The 13529-nt window shown below is 36.4% G+C and overlaps 1 protein-coding gene across 2 annotated transcripts in view; it reads left to right on the plus strand.

The window, feature by feature from the left end:
* SAMD8 (sterile alpha motif domain containing 8) overlaps positions 1 to 13529 on the plus strand; it is a 61822-nt gene that overhangs the window by 4231 nt on the left and 44062 nt on the right. Inside the window, exon 1 of one of the 2 annotated variants that reach the window (XM_090278254.1) lies at positions 1457 to 1521. The exons of the other annotated variant lie outside the window; for it this stretch is intronic. The gene's annotated coding sequence lies outside the window, so the exon portion shown is untranslated. Of the gene's footprint in view, positions 1 to 1456; positions 1522 to 13529 lie in introns of those variants that run through there. 2 annotated transcript variants of the gene reach the window in all.

Here is a 13529-nt window from a genome sequence, read left to right on the forward strand (position 1 = left end):
TCCTGGAATGGCCCGACCGTTCATGTTTGCTGCTTTATGTTAGTGTGCGCATCCGCTAAAACATTCGTTAGCTGAGTCCGAAAACAGCGAAAAAAATCTTCATTAGCCAAAAAATCCGTTAGCAGGATTACTCGTTAGCCAAGGTATCACTGTATATGTGTCTTATCTTCAGATGCTTAGTGGAATAGTAATTATTTCCTTATAGGAGAGATGAATTCTTAGCTTTGCTTTTAGCTGTTCTCAAAAGATTAACTCCCCTTTCTTTAATTGGTCTTTAATTGAAGAAGTTTACATAGTATTTCTATTCTTTATGATTCAGTTTATCCTCACCAGACTGAGATCCTCTAGAAATCTTGTCTTCATACTTAATTCTGAGTAAGTCTTGGCATATATAAACTTAAGCAACATCTATTGAATAATGTCTTAATGTTACTGCAAAATTAAACTGTTAGATGGGGTTGTATAATTAATGTATCATCATACCTAATAGTTGTTTTATTTTTGTTTCCCTTTGACAGTTCTCACAATCACTTAATTGTAAAGAAAATCAGTTTAATGGTAGAGCAGTTTGTCTAAGGCAGGAAAACCTGTATTACTCCAGAAGAAGCCATCATTATTACTGCAATGGCAGAACATGCAGACGTATTTAGATAAATCAGTTTTGATTTCAGTGGCACTTATTCTATTCTTCAAAGACTCTCATTCAGATTGAACAACTACTTGTAAACATTTTTATTTTGTTAATTGCTAGAGCTTCAAAGCTTTTTCAAAACTTTGCTGTAGTTTTCCTGATTTAGAGTCATTGTCATAGATTTTCTGGGAATTGGAATTTGAACATTGTTTATGAAAAACTGTTGAGTCACAGATGTAATGAATATTATTATTATTTTGTTTTATAAGAGTGACCATATTAACTAGCTATTCTTTCAAAATTCTTATCAACAGGCCTGATATAATGTTTGGTGTTAATAGTAGGGCATTCCTAGTGCAGCCATTAATTTATGGATGGAAATCTTCTTGTTTTCATTCTTTATATAGTGGTGTATTGTTAGTGAAGGTTGAATTCACTTTTAAAATTTAAAGCTTCTGTAGCTTTGACTCTTTTTGTACATCAAACTGACTTATATGAATACAAATCCATATTCTGCTAAATTACGAATGAAGTTCTTTTTAATGATTGTGGCATTAGAGAAGAAATACAATATGAGCTAAACACTTATTCTGATAATGGATTTAGGTTACAGGGAGGGACTGCATTATTGTGCCAAATTAAATGTTTTAATTTTTCCAGAAATTGGGGGAGCTTAAATTTTTTTTTCTTTCTCTAATGTTTGTATGGCTTACAAATAAAGTATTATTTACATAATGCTATTTATTTGTGTTTTTAAATTTTTGCTTGCATGTGGTTTTGGAAACTTTTGAAATTTAGTTTTGTTGTGTTTCTTTTTTTCTCTAAAGGTATGATGTAAGACACTGAGGGATGATAGTTGGGCAAGAACAGAAAGAGCCACTTGGCTTAAGGTAATCATGACAGTGATTCTTACTGTAGGTCTTGCGGTTCTCTTGACTTTGAGAAATCAAGAAGTTAACTAAAAATAGGAGAACATGGGCAGGCACACTTGGAGAACAATTCATTGTTTACATGCTGCCTCTGGTTAATTTGCCATCTAAATATGTGACACACCTGTAGTGTAAATATTCCTGCGCCCCTCTCCTCCGTGCACACAGCACCATCACTGGATCTTAAGCTGAGTCTGGACTTCATGCTTCCATATTGAAGTGCTCTGTTACTTCACCACACAGTGAATGTAATTACGTCAGTACAGAATGTAGCATAATGTGAGCCAATTCAAGCTCTTGCAGTGGATGACAGAAACTAAGAAAACTTGGTTATGTTGATTCCATCACAGATTTCATTATAAGACAGTGTTTTATGATATGTATCTCAGAAGAGTATTGTGGAGTCAGTGACCTATATATTTGCATTTCCCTTAAATTTTTATTGTGGATTTTGTTTAAGCTTTTGAATTATGGCAAAGGACAAGAGAGGTATAGACATAATTAGACCCTGCTTCTGTTCTCTTAAATTCTAGGTAGGAAATTCTACTAGGAGTTGAGAACTGTGCTAATTTAGGGTCTTCCTATAAGTTAAATTGTATCACAGTTACTGGAAATGTTAGCAAATTGGTTTTAGCTTGGAAACCTTGAGACTAAATTAAATCAATGTTATTTCCATCAACAAACTATTGATATGAAAGTCAAAGGCTGCCAAAACCATACATTAAATTTTGGTTCCAAATCCAATATATTTTCACAATATTGTGATGGAATTGAAGTTTTGAGCCAGGTTCTCATTTTCCAGTATGTTGCTTTGATTTGGGGTGTATCATATTTAAAAATAATGATTTTGCCTGGACTGGTCTGGCTTAGTTAGTTGGATGTTATCCCACAAAGCAAAAGGTCACCAGTTTGATTTCTGATCAGGGCACATGACTAGGTTGTGGGTTTGGTCCCCAGTTGGGATGCATACGAGAGGCAACCGATCAATGTTTTTCCTTTCTTCCTCTCTCCCTTCCCCTCTCTAAAAATAAATAAATAAAATATCTAAAAATTAAAAATTAATAAAAATAATATCTACCAATTAATACATCAAACAGCCTGCCAAAATATTATTTTACTGATTAGAATAAGAATTATAATTTTATATGCTTGGCTTCTTTACTGATGCGCTCTGTCATTCAGCCATGTTAAACTCTTCATTAGGTTTACCACTAAATTTTGATTATTTTGTAAAAAGTTTTATATTACTGAGGATTGTTATTCATTGAGTTGAGATGGTTCTAGATGTGGTATAGAATTAAGGGCAACCTGGTAGTACCATTGTATAACATTTAGTTAAAGGCAGGGTGGAGCCACAAAAGGTTTGTGCTCATTTTTAAAAAGTTAAATAAAGTAATACATGCAGTGCGTGGTCCCAGCAGCAAAAAATATCCCAGAGCTTAGGTGCAGAATGATGATATAACTAAGGAGGCTATTTGATTTCTTCAAATTGCTGTCCCAAATTCTGCTCAGAAGTAGGACATAACAAACAGTCAAAAATCACTGATAGTCAAAAATGTGGGGTAGGAATTGGTTCAGTCTTTGAAATTGTTTTGTAATTATAGAAGATTTCATAGATGTTTTAGGAAAAAATGCCCTGTGCCTACTAAGAAAAAGTAAACAATTTTTGATAAAGATAAAAGAATAGTTTTTGTTAGCTCACTAAAAATATTTTAATTTAGGATTAAAAATTAAAACTGGAATTTTAAAAGCTTGGTAGTCCCCAGTACTACAAACTATAGAGTTATATGCCCAAAGTAAATCTTACCCTCCTACCTTGTAGTTTAGGATTTTTGCGTTCATAAAAATTACTTTTATGCTCTAGTTTATGGATCTACAAGTTACTGTAATTTCTCTTGATTAATTTATTAAATAAAGCATATTAAATAAGCTTTATTGGGTAAAATTGAATTTAAGTTTATTTTAGCATGAGTGCAACTGTAATGTATAATTGCCCTAAAGAGGATATGTTGATACTAACTTTACATAATTTTTAAATACTGCCCTCCCCCTTTTTTTCCTTGGGATATGGTTCTTTAGGATTTATACATCACTTAAAGACAATAGCTTAAAAGTTTTTACTCTATATCAGATCAGTAATGTCTTCCAAAAACAGCACACTTTGTATATATGAATCAAGTTGCACCAATTGTTCTAAATTCCTTTAGGAGCATTTGAATGTATGGTTTTTAAAGTCAATATATTGTTTTTAAAGAGGATAATTGTTTCAGACAACTATACTCTAGAATTTTAGAGTGTTTTGTGTACATACACACACCATCAGGTGAAACTACAAGAAAAATCCAGCATATTTAAGTCACTACCTGAACATGGACATTGGTTCTATAAACTTTACACAGAACGAGTTAAGTTTTCATTGTGTTGATACATCCTCTGTATTTTAAAGATTGCCTAATTAATGATAAATAAGAAACTGTTTGGTCTCTTGTGTGTTTGCATAATTAAGCCCATAGAGTAGTTAGTGTCTTTCAACTTACTGGTGCCTGTCACATTAGGAAATTCCCCCATTTTCTTCCAAATTATTTTTAAAAGATTTTATTTATTTACTTTTAGACAGAAGGGAAGGGAGGGAGGAAGAGAGGGAGAGAAACCGCAATGCTCAGGGCCAAAATTCTTAAAGTAGTTTTAGCTATCAATAGTAATCAGTTACGTATGACATACTTTTTAAAAATGTTGGTGAGTGCAACAGTCCTGTTGAAATATTTTTATTTAGATGTAATTGATAACTATATTAGTCTTTATGTGAGAAACTCATGTTCATGTGTAGAATTCTGCATTAGTTAACTGGAATCACTATCATCTTGCTATTCTATTTCTCAGTTAATGTTGTGAGAAACTCTCACAATAAAACACCGGGACACAGGACTTGAGCAGTAACTGAGGCAGTTGTTTATTCACAGATCTGTGGCTCTGGGCGCAGCCAAAAAGCCAAGTCAAGGTGTGCACGGGAAAGATGGAGCTGGCTGTTTTTATCCTAGCGCGAGTAAAGCCCCCCCATCCCGTTCCCTCTCCCCCTTCTTCTCCTCCATTTTACCATGCTGGATACTCCAGAGTTACAATCTAACATGATTAACTAAAGTAACTGAGGGTGGAAATTAACTCAGGGTGATCTGGTTATATAGGTCTGTTTTCAGCTCTTCTTTGAAATTTCTCTATCTTGTTTGCTGGGCTGTGTAACTACATTTTCCCACTTCCCGGAGTTTGGTGATGACTATCTCCCCCACTTTGATCTCTGATATCCTTTGTTCTCAGAAGCATTTGTGCTGAGCTGCAGAATGCCCCTTTTCTGATTTGTAAATGTGCTAATACTGTTAACTCTGGCTCAGAGACCCTCTAATTACGTTTGCCATTTGCTGCTAATTATTTTCTACTGGTTCCGGAGTCACCAGTTTCCTTGCCCCTTACAATGTTACTTAATTACATTGTTGTTTTGCTGAAAGTTAATTCCACCCTGAGCAAAGCTGTATGAGATTTAAAAGTTGTTTTCAAATGCTCGTATTTATTTTTTATTAGCACAAAGATTACCAGGATTAAGAGTGGGTTTGACTCTTAGTCGACAAATGACACTCAATGGTTTAATTTCAGGCCTAGAGCAGCACTAGCAGAAAGGAGTTGATTATGATGGCAACACTAGGTTTTATTTACTGAGCAGTTTCTTTTTGCCAGGCATTATTATAAATGCATTACATGTACTATTCCATTTAATCTTGATAACAAGCCTATAGTACAGGAGCTAGTGTTCTCTTCATTTTAGATAAAAACAATGAGGTCCAAAGAGGTTAAGTAACTGCTACAAGGTCACATAACTAAGTGATAAATCCAGTTTGAACTTAAGCAGTTTGATTCCAGAGGCAGCACTCTTAACTACTATGTTTTCTGGATTTTATATCAGATTCTGTTGTTGAATAACTCTGAAAGTTATTTAACTTTCTAGCCTTAGTTTCTTCAGGTGTAAATTAAGGAATTGTACCAAATCCTTCCATGTTGTTTACAATTCTAACATTTTTTTATTCCTAAATATTTATTGAGCATCAACTACATATGCCAAGCACAGTGGTCAAGTTAAGATAACTTTTTGGTGGTACTTACAAAATGGCCAAGCAAAGTATAACAAACAGCTTCTAACTACTGAATACAAAGAGGCAAAAGTATTGACATGCAAAAGAACCACCATCAAAAAACTCAGACTCAATACACACCCCCATTAGTATACATAATTTTCTTATTACACAGTATTTTTAAATATATTTTATTGATTATGCTATTACAGTTGTCCCAATATTCCCCCCTTTGCCCTCCACCACCTGGTACCACTCTTCCCTCCAGGAATCTCCTGCCCCCCTTAGTTCATCTCCATGGGTCATGCATATAAGGTCTTTGGCTTCTCCATTTCCTATATTATTCTTAACATCCCCCTCTCTATTTTGTTCCTACCAATTATGCTTCTTAATCCCTGCACCTTTCCCCCTTCCTCCTCCCAGCTGATAATCCTCCTAATGATCACCATACTTATGATTCTGTTCCTGTTCTGGTTGTTTGCTTAGGGTTTTTTGTTTGTTTTTGTGGGTTTTTTTTTTTTTTTTTTTTTAGAGTCAGTTATTGATAGTTGTGAGTTTGTCCTCATGTTAATGTTCATAGTTTTGATCTTCTTTTTCTTAAATTCTTAAATAAGTCCCTTTAACATTTCATGTAATAATGGCTTGGAGATGATAAACTCCTTTAGCTTTCCATGTCTGGGAAGCATTTTGTCTGCCCTTCCATTCTAAATAATACCTTTGCTGGATAGAGTAATCTTGGTTGTAGGCCCTTGCTTTTCATCATTTTGAATACTTCTTGCCAGTCCCTTCTAGCCTGCAAAGTTTCTTTTGAGAAATCAGCTGATAGTCCTATAGGCACCCCTTTGTAGGTAACTTCTCTTGTTGCTTTTAAGATTCTCTCTTTATCTACTTGGGCATTTTAATTATGACGTAAGTGTCTTGGTGAGTTTTTTTTTGGGTCCAACTTGTTTGGGACTCTGTGCTTCTTGGACTTGTATGTCTATTTTCTTTGCCAGATTAGGGAAGTTTTCTTTCATTAGTTTTTCAGATAAGTTTTCTACTTTTTGCTCTTCCTCTTCTTCTGTCATCCCTATGATTTGGATGTTGGCACTTTTGGAAATGCCCCAGAGTCTTGTCCTATCCATATATATATATATATATATATATATATATATATATATATATATTGCATTCTTATCTCCTCTTTCTGTTCTGGTTGAATGTTTATTTCTTCCTTATGTTCCAAATTGTTGATTTGAATCCTGGTTTCCTTCCCTTCACTGTTGGTTCCCTGAGGATTTTTCTTTATTTCACTTAGTGTACCTTCATTTCTTCCTCTATGTTGCTACCATACTCAATGAGTTGTCTGAGAATCCTCATCACCAGTGTTTTGAACTCTGCATCTGATAGGTTAGCTATCTTCATTTCGTTTAATTCCTTTTCTGGAGTTTTGCTCTGCTCTTTCATTTGGGCCATATTTCGTTGTCTCCTCAATTTGGCAGCCTCCATGTGTTTGTTTCTGTGTATCAGGTAGAGTAGTTTTGACTCCATGTCTTAATGCACCTGTTAAATTGTGTGGGGCAGAGCCTTAGGTATTTGTCAGTGTGGGTGACCCTTCTCACTGTTTTAAGACTGTTAGTGGGGGGAGGGCTCAAGAGGAGACAATACTACTGCCTGGCTTCTGGGAGTTTACCTGGCACTTGCCCCCTTTCCAGTCACTTCACCCACTTCCTGTTTGTGATTGGCAACCTTCCAGCTCTTGCCCTGGTGGTGAATGCCAGAGTGGATGTATTTACATACGTTCTAAGTCCATGCTGGCCCTTTAAATGGACTCTCCTGAGAAAACGGCAGTTTCTTCCACTGCCCCAACACCCTCTTGTTTTTACAGCCAAAAGTTATGGAGCTTTATATCCTGGAGCTGGAACCCTGGGCTGTGTGGTTTGGCCTGTAGTGGGATTGCTCCCTCCCAAGGTATCCCTCCTGATTTTTATCCACCACACATGGATGTGGGACCACCCATTCAGCTGGCACCAATCTGTGTCCCCTCGCCTCTCTGTCCTAACTTCAAGTCTGCCCTCCTACCCGTCTGGATGAATGTGGCTTCTTTAAATCCTTGGTTTTCAGACTTCCATACAGTTCAATTTTCTGGCAGTTCTGGGTGTTATTTGTTTTGAGGTTAGTTGTAATTCTTCTTGTGGCTGCTCAAGGAGGTGAAGCATATGCCTCCATCTTGACTGGAAGTCCAATTCTAACGTTTAAGAATTTTGTCATTCTAATTTACAAAGTGTGATGGGTTCAGTGTTTCGGATTAGTTTGTTTGTAATCTCTTAAAGTATAAAGGTTAAGTCATTTTCCAAAGTCACACTGTTTATGTCAGAGGGAAGTGGATCTATAATCAGATCTGCTCTTGGAATCATTGGTCTGGCTAGCTGACTCACTATTTCTTATCTTTTATTTAGTGTGTGTATCTATACATGGGTTATTAATTGAATTTCATTGATTTTCTTAATTTTCTATTCATATCTGTGTATTTTTAAAGGGGCATTTATTTTTTTAATTATGTTTTATTGATTATGCTATTATAGTTGTCCTGATTTTTCTACCTTTGCCCCACTCCTTCAGGCAATCCCCACACCATTGTTCATGTCCATGGGTCATGAACAATAAGTTCTTTGGCTGCTTCATTTCCTATGCTGTACTTTACATCCCCATGGCTATTCTGTAACCACCTATTTGTACTTCTTAATCCCCTCACCTCTTCACCCATTCCCCCACAGCCCTCTCCCATCCGGCAACCATCGAACACTCTCCCTATCCATGATTCTGCCTCTGTTCTTCTTGTTTGCTAAGTTTGTTTTTTAGGCTCAATTGCTTATAGATATGTATTTATTGCCATCTTATTGTTCATAGTTTTAATCTTTTTCTTAAATAAGTCCCTTTAACATTTCATATAATAATGGTTTGGTTCTTCTCTGGGAAACTCTTTATCTTCCCTTTGATTCCAAATGATATCTTTGCTGGATAGAGCAATCTTGGCTGTAGGTTCCTGTTTTTCATGACTTTGAATATTTCTTGCCAATTCCTTCTAGCCTTCAAAGTTTCTTCTGAGAAAACAGCCAACAATCTTACGGGAACTTCCCAATAGGTAACTAACTTCTTTTCTCTTGCTGCTTTTAAGCTTCTCTTTTTCTTTAACCTTTGTCATTTTAATTATGATGTGTCTTGGAGTGGACCTCTTTGTATCCATCTTGTTGCAGACTCTGTGCTCCATGGACTTGTATGTCTATTTCCTTCACTAAATCAGGGAAGTTTTCTTTCCTTATTTTTTTCAAATAGAGTTCTAATTTCTTGCTCTTTCTCTTCTCCTTCTGGCACCTCTGTGATGCAAATGTTGGAACTCTTGAAGTTGTCCCAGGGGCTGCTTACACTGTCCTCATTTTTTTGGATGCTTTTTTCTTGTTGTTCTGATCGGTTGTTTTTGCTTCCTTGTTTCCCTGTAAATTGTTTTTATTTCAGTTAGTGTGTTCTTCGTTTCTGACTGGGTCTTTTTTATGCTGTTGAGGTCCTCTCTAAGTTCCTTGAACATCCTTATAACCAGTATTTGAATTCTGCATCTGATAGATTGCTTATCTTCATTTTGTTTAGTTCTTTTTCTGGAGGTTTGATCTGTTCTTTCATTTGGGCCATGTTTCTTTGTCTCCTCATTTTGGCAGCCTCCTTGTGTTTGTTTCTATGTATTAAGTAGAGATGCCCTGACTCCCTGTCTTGGTAGCATGGCCTAAAGTAGGCGTCCTGTAGGGTCCAGTGCCATAACCTCCTCTATATCCAAGCTGGTCAATAGAGGTGTGCCCTTGTGTGAGCTGAGTATACTCTCCTCTTGTAGTTGGGCTGCATTGCTGTTGGCATATCAGTGGGAGGGATTTACCCAGGCTAGTCAGCTGCAAGGACTGGCTATGACACTTACCAGCAACCTCTGCCTTTCATTGAGGATCTGCTGTGTGGTGGTGGTGCTCTGACATGGTCTGTAGCTGTCCACTGGGTGTGCAGGTCCTGGAGTTTCCTGGGTGGTGCAGGTCACCATCACCCCCACCTGTGTTCTTCCTGGGGCCATCCTGCATGAGCTATAAAGGAATATGAGATGTCTGCTACTTGTGCTGGGCGTGGGGATTCCCAGGTGAAGCCTAGCTGTGAATCTAGGCTGGCTGCTGCTAGTGCTGTGCCCAGGACCCATTAGCAAGAGGTGCATGGGTTGGGGGCTCATTGAGGCTGGTTGTTGCTTGTTTGAGAAGATTTGGGAAGTTTTGAAGCATAAGCCAAAACCAGCCATCATATGGAAGAATCACTGTTAATAGTTTGGGTCCGCCAGTAAGTTGGGTGGAATGCAGTCTCAGGAATTCCAGAGTGAGGCAAACAGTGTTGGCCAGGTTGATGGAATCACATATATGGCAACTTACCTGCTGGCTCTGTGGTTCTGTTGGGGGAGCGTTCAGAAAAGGGACAGTAGCCTCTGCCTGCCTTTCTGTCTGGGAGAAAGCTGTCACCAGTTCTCCCCTTGATACCAGACATTTCAGTTCCTCCCTGTATGCCACTGGTGCCTTTCAAGCTGCTACCCCGGTGCTGGAGCTTAGAGGGAGTGAGTCTGAGTAAATCTGTGTGTGTGTTGCCTAAGGGGAACTGCTTAGGACTCCAGAAGACTCCAGTAGTTTCTTCCACTGACTGAATGTCCACTGGTTTTTGCAGCCAGAAGTTATGGCACTGGAACCCTGGGCTGGGGGTGGCAGGGCCTGATGTGGGGCTGGGACTCCTTGTTGCAAGATATCCCTCCGGAATTTTTATGCACCACACATGGATGTGGGACCAGCTCATTCTGTGTGTGCCTCTTCTACCAGTCTGGATGGATGTGGTTTCTTTAATTCTATACTTGTCAGACTTCTACTCAACTCGATTTATGATGATTCTGTGTGATGGTTGTTCTATATTTCAGTTGTAATTTTGATATGGTTATGTGAGGATGTGAGCTCTGTTTACCTATGCTGCCATCTTGACTGGAAGTCCCCATATCTACTTAAGTATGGTGTACTTCAGTGAGAAATTGTATTGTTTTCATTTTCTTAACAGAACTTTACCTCTGTGATTATTAAGCATTATATGCTCATTGTATTACATTTAGAAATTTTGGAACTATTTGATTGAGAGAGTGAGAGAGCCCACTGGAGGTGTAACTATTAATAGTTTGATGTTTTATTTATTTAAAAATATGTACATATGCTATTTTTAGGACATTTTCCTCCTTTTGTAAAAAAAAACCTTACAACTTTTAATTTGAAATAATTATAGATTCACAGGAAGTTACAAAGATAGAACAGAGAGATCTCATACACCTTTTACCCAGTTTCCTGCAATGGTTACATCTTATTTAATTATAGAACGGTATCAAGTCCAGGAAATTGTTTAATGTGTGTGTCTAGTTATTTGTCATTAGATCATGAGTTGATTTGTGTAACCATTGCCCCAATCAAGATACAGAATTATTCTGTCACTATAAATATGTTTCTTGACCTACCACTTCATTGTTGCCCTCCCACCCCCCAACATTCACTGTTTCTTACCCCTGTCAACACTAATCTGCTTTATATCTGTATAATTTTGTCAGTTTGAGGATGTTGTATAAGTGGAATCATACCACATATGACCTTTTGAATTTGGCTTTTTTCACACAGCATGATGCCGTTGAGGCCCACCTATGTTATTGTGTGTATCCATAGTTTATTCATTTTTATTGCCCAATAGTATTCCATCATATGGATGCACCACAGTTTGTTTAATTCTTCACATATTATGGGACATTTTGGTCTTTTATACCTTTCAGCTATTACAAGTAATGCTGTTATGAACATTTTTTGTTCATAAGAGGTTTTTGTGTGTTCATAAGTTTTTATTTCTCTGTGATAAATGCCTAGGAGTACAATTGCTAGGTTGTATGGTAAGTATATATTTCATTTTTTAAGAAACTGCCAAACTGTTTCCAGCATGGATATACAATTTTACTTTTCCACCAGCAGTTTGTGAGAGATTCAGTTTCTCTGCATCCTTGCTGTCATTTCATATTCTTATATTTATTTTAGCTGTTCTAGTAAGTGTGTAGTGATACCTCAGCATAATCTTAATTTGCATTTCCCTAGTAGCTAGTGATGTTGAATATTTTTTTTCCTGTGTTTATGTGCCACTCATATATCCTCTTCGGTGACATGCCTCTTAATGTCTTTTGTCCATTTTCTAATTGGATTTTTGGTTTTTTACTGTTGAATTTTTTATTTATTCTAAATATACATTGTTTCTCAGGTTTGCACACATTTCCTCCCAGTCTGTAGCTTATCTTTGCATTCTCTTTACAGGATCTTTTGTAGAGTAAAAGTTTTTGATTTTGTTGAAGTCTAATTTATCTTTTGTTTGTTTGTTTGTTTATTTTGTTTTGGATTGTGCTTTTGAGTATCAGGTTTAGGAGATCTTCACCCTAGGTCCTGAATATTTTCTCCTAGTTATTGTCTAAAAGTTTTGTAGTTTTATACTTTACATTTAAAGTTATGATACATTTAGAATGAAATTTTATATAAGGTGTGAGATTTGGTGAAGGTTTTTTTTTGTTTGTTTTTGTTTTTGTTTTTTGTTTTTTGCCTATGGATATCCGGTTGCTCTAGCACTGTATTTGAACTACCCTCCATTGAATTGTTTTTTCAACGTGTTCAAAAATCAGTTGGCCATACTCATGCAGGGCTATTTCTCAGTACTCTGTTCTGCTCAGTTAATCTGTTTGTCTGCCCTTCTACCACTATCACATAGTCTTCATTGCTTTAAATTTTAAAATGGTGTAGGGTGATTTCCTCCACTGTATTCTTGTTCAGAATTGATTTAGCTATTCAAATTTCTTTACCTTTCTATATAAATTTTAAGATAATCTTGTCTATATTGCTGGTATTTTCATAACAATTGTGTTAAACTTATACATCAATTTGAGGAGAATTGACATTTTTACTGTGTTGAGTTGGCCTATCCGCGAATGTGGAATATCTCCCATTTATGTAGGCCTTCTCTGATTTTTTTTCATCAGAATGTTCAATATATATGTCCTATACCTTTTAGCTTTATCTAAGTATTTCTGTCTTCTTAGTGATTATACATGGTATTGTATTTTAAATTTCTTTGTCCATGTATTTATTCCTAACATACAGAAATGCAATTGAATTTTGTGTGTCGTTCTTGTATTCTACAAGCTTATTGAACTCACTAACTAGTCTTAGGATGTTCTGAGTTTTCTCTTTGTAGATTCCTTGTATTTTCTATGTAGACTGTGATGTTACCTGCAAATAGAAGTATTTTTATTTCTTCATTTCTAGTAAGTACACTTTTTATTTCCTTCCTTACCTTGTTGTGCTGGCTAGAACTTCAGTACTACGTTGAACAGCAGTACAGAGAGTGGACATCCTTGCCTTTCCTGACCCTTAGGGGGAAGCATTCTGTTTTTCACCATTACATGTAATGTTAGCTATAGGTTTTTATAGATGTTTCTGACCAAATTGAGGATTTCCCCTCTATTCCTAGTTTTCTGAAAGCTTTCTTTTTATCATGAATGGGTGTTCATGATAAACTTGTTGTCAGATGCTTTTCCTACATGAACTGATATAATCTTGCACTTTTTCTTCTTTAGCTGGTTAACATGGTAGATTATATTGTTTGATTTTGGAATATTGAACCAGCGTTGCATCCCTGTGATAAACTCCACTTACTCATGGTGTGTATGTATACATAAATATATATTTATATGTTCCTGAATTCTATTTCTAATATTTTGTCAAGGATTTTCCATCTATATTC

The sequence above is a fragment of the Furipterus horrens genome, unplaced genomic scaffold (assembly GCF_987537825.1).
Source record: "Furipterus horrens unplaced genomic scaffold, mFurHor1.1.pri manual_scaffold_5, whole genome shotgun sequence".
Taxonomy (NCBI): Eukaryota; Metazoa; Chordata; class Mammalia; order Chiroptera; family Furipteridae; genus Furipterus; species Furipterus horrens.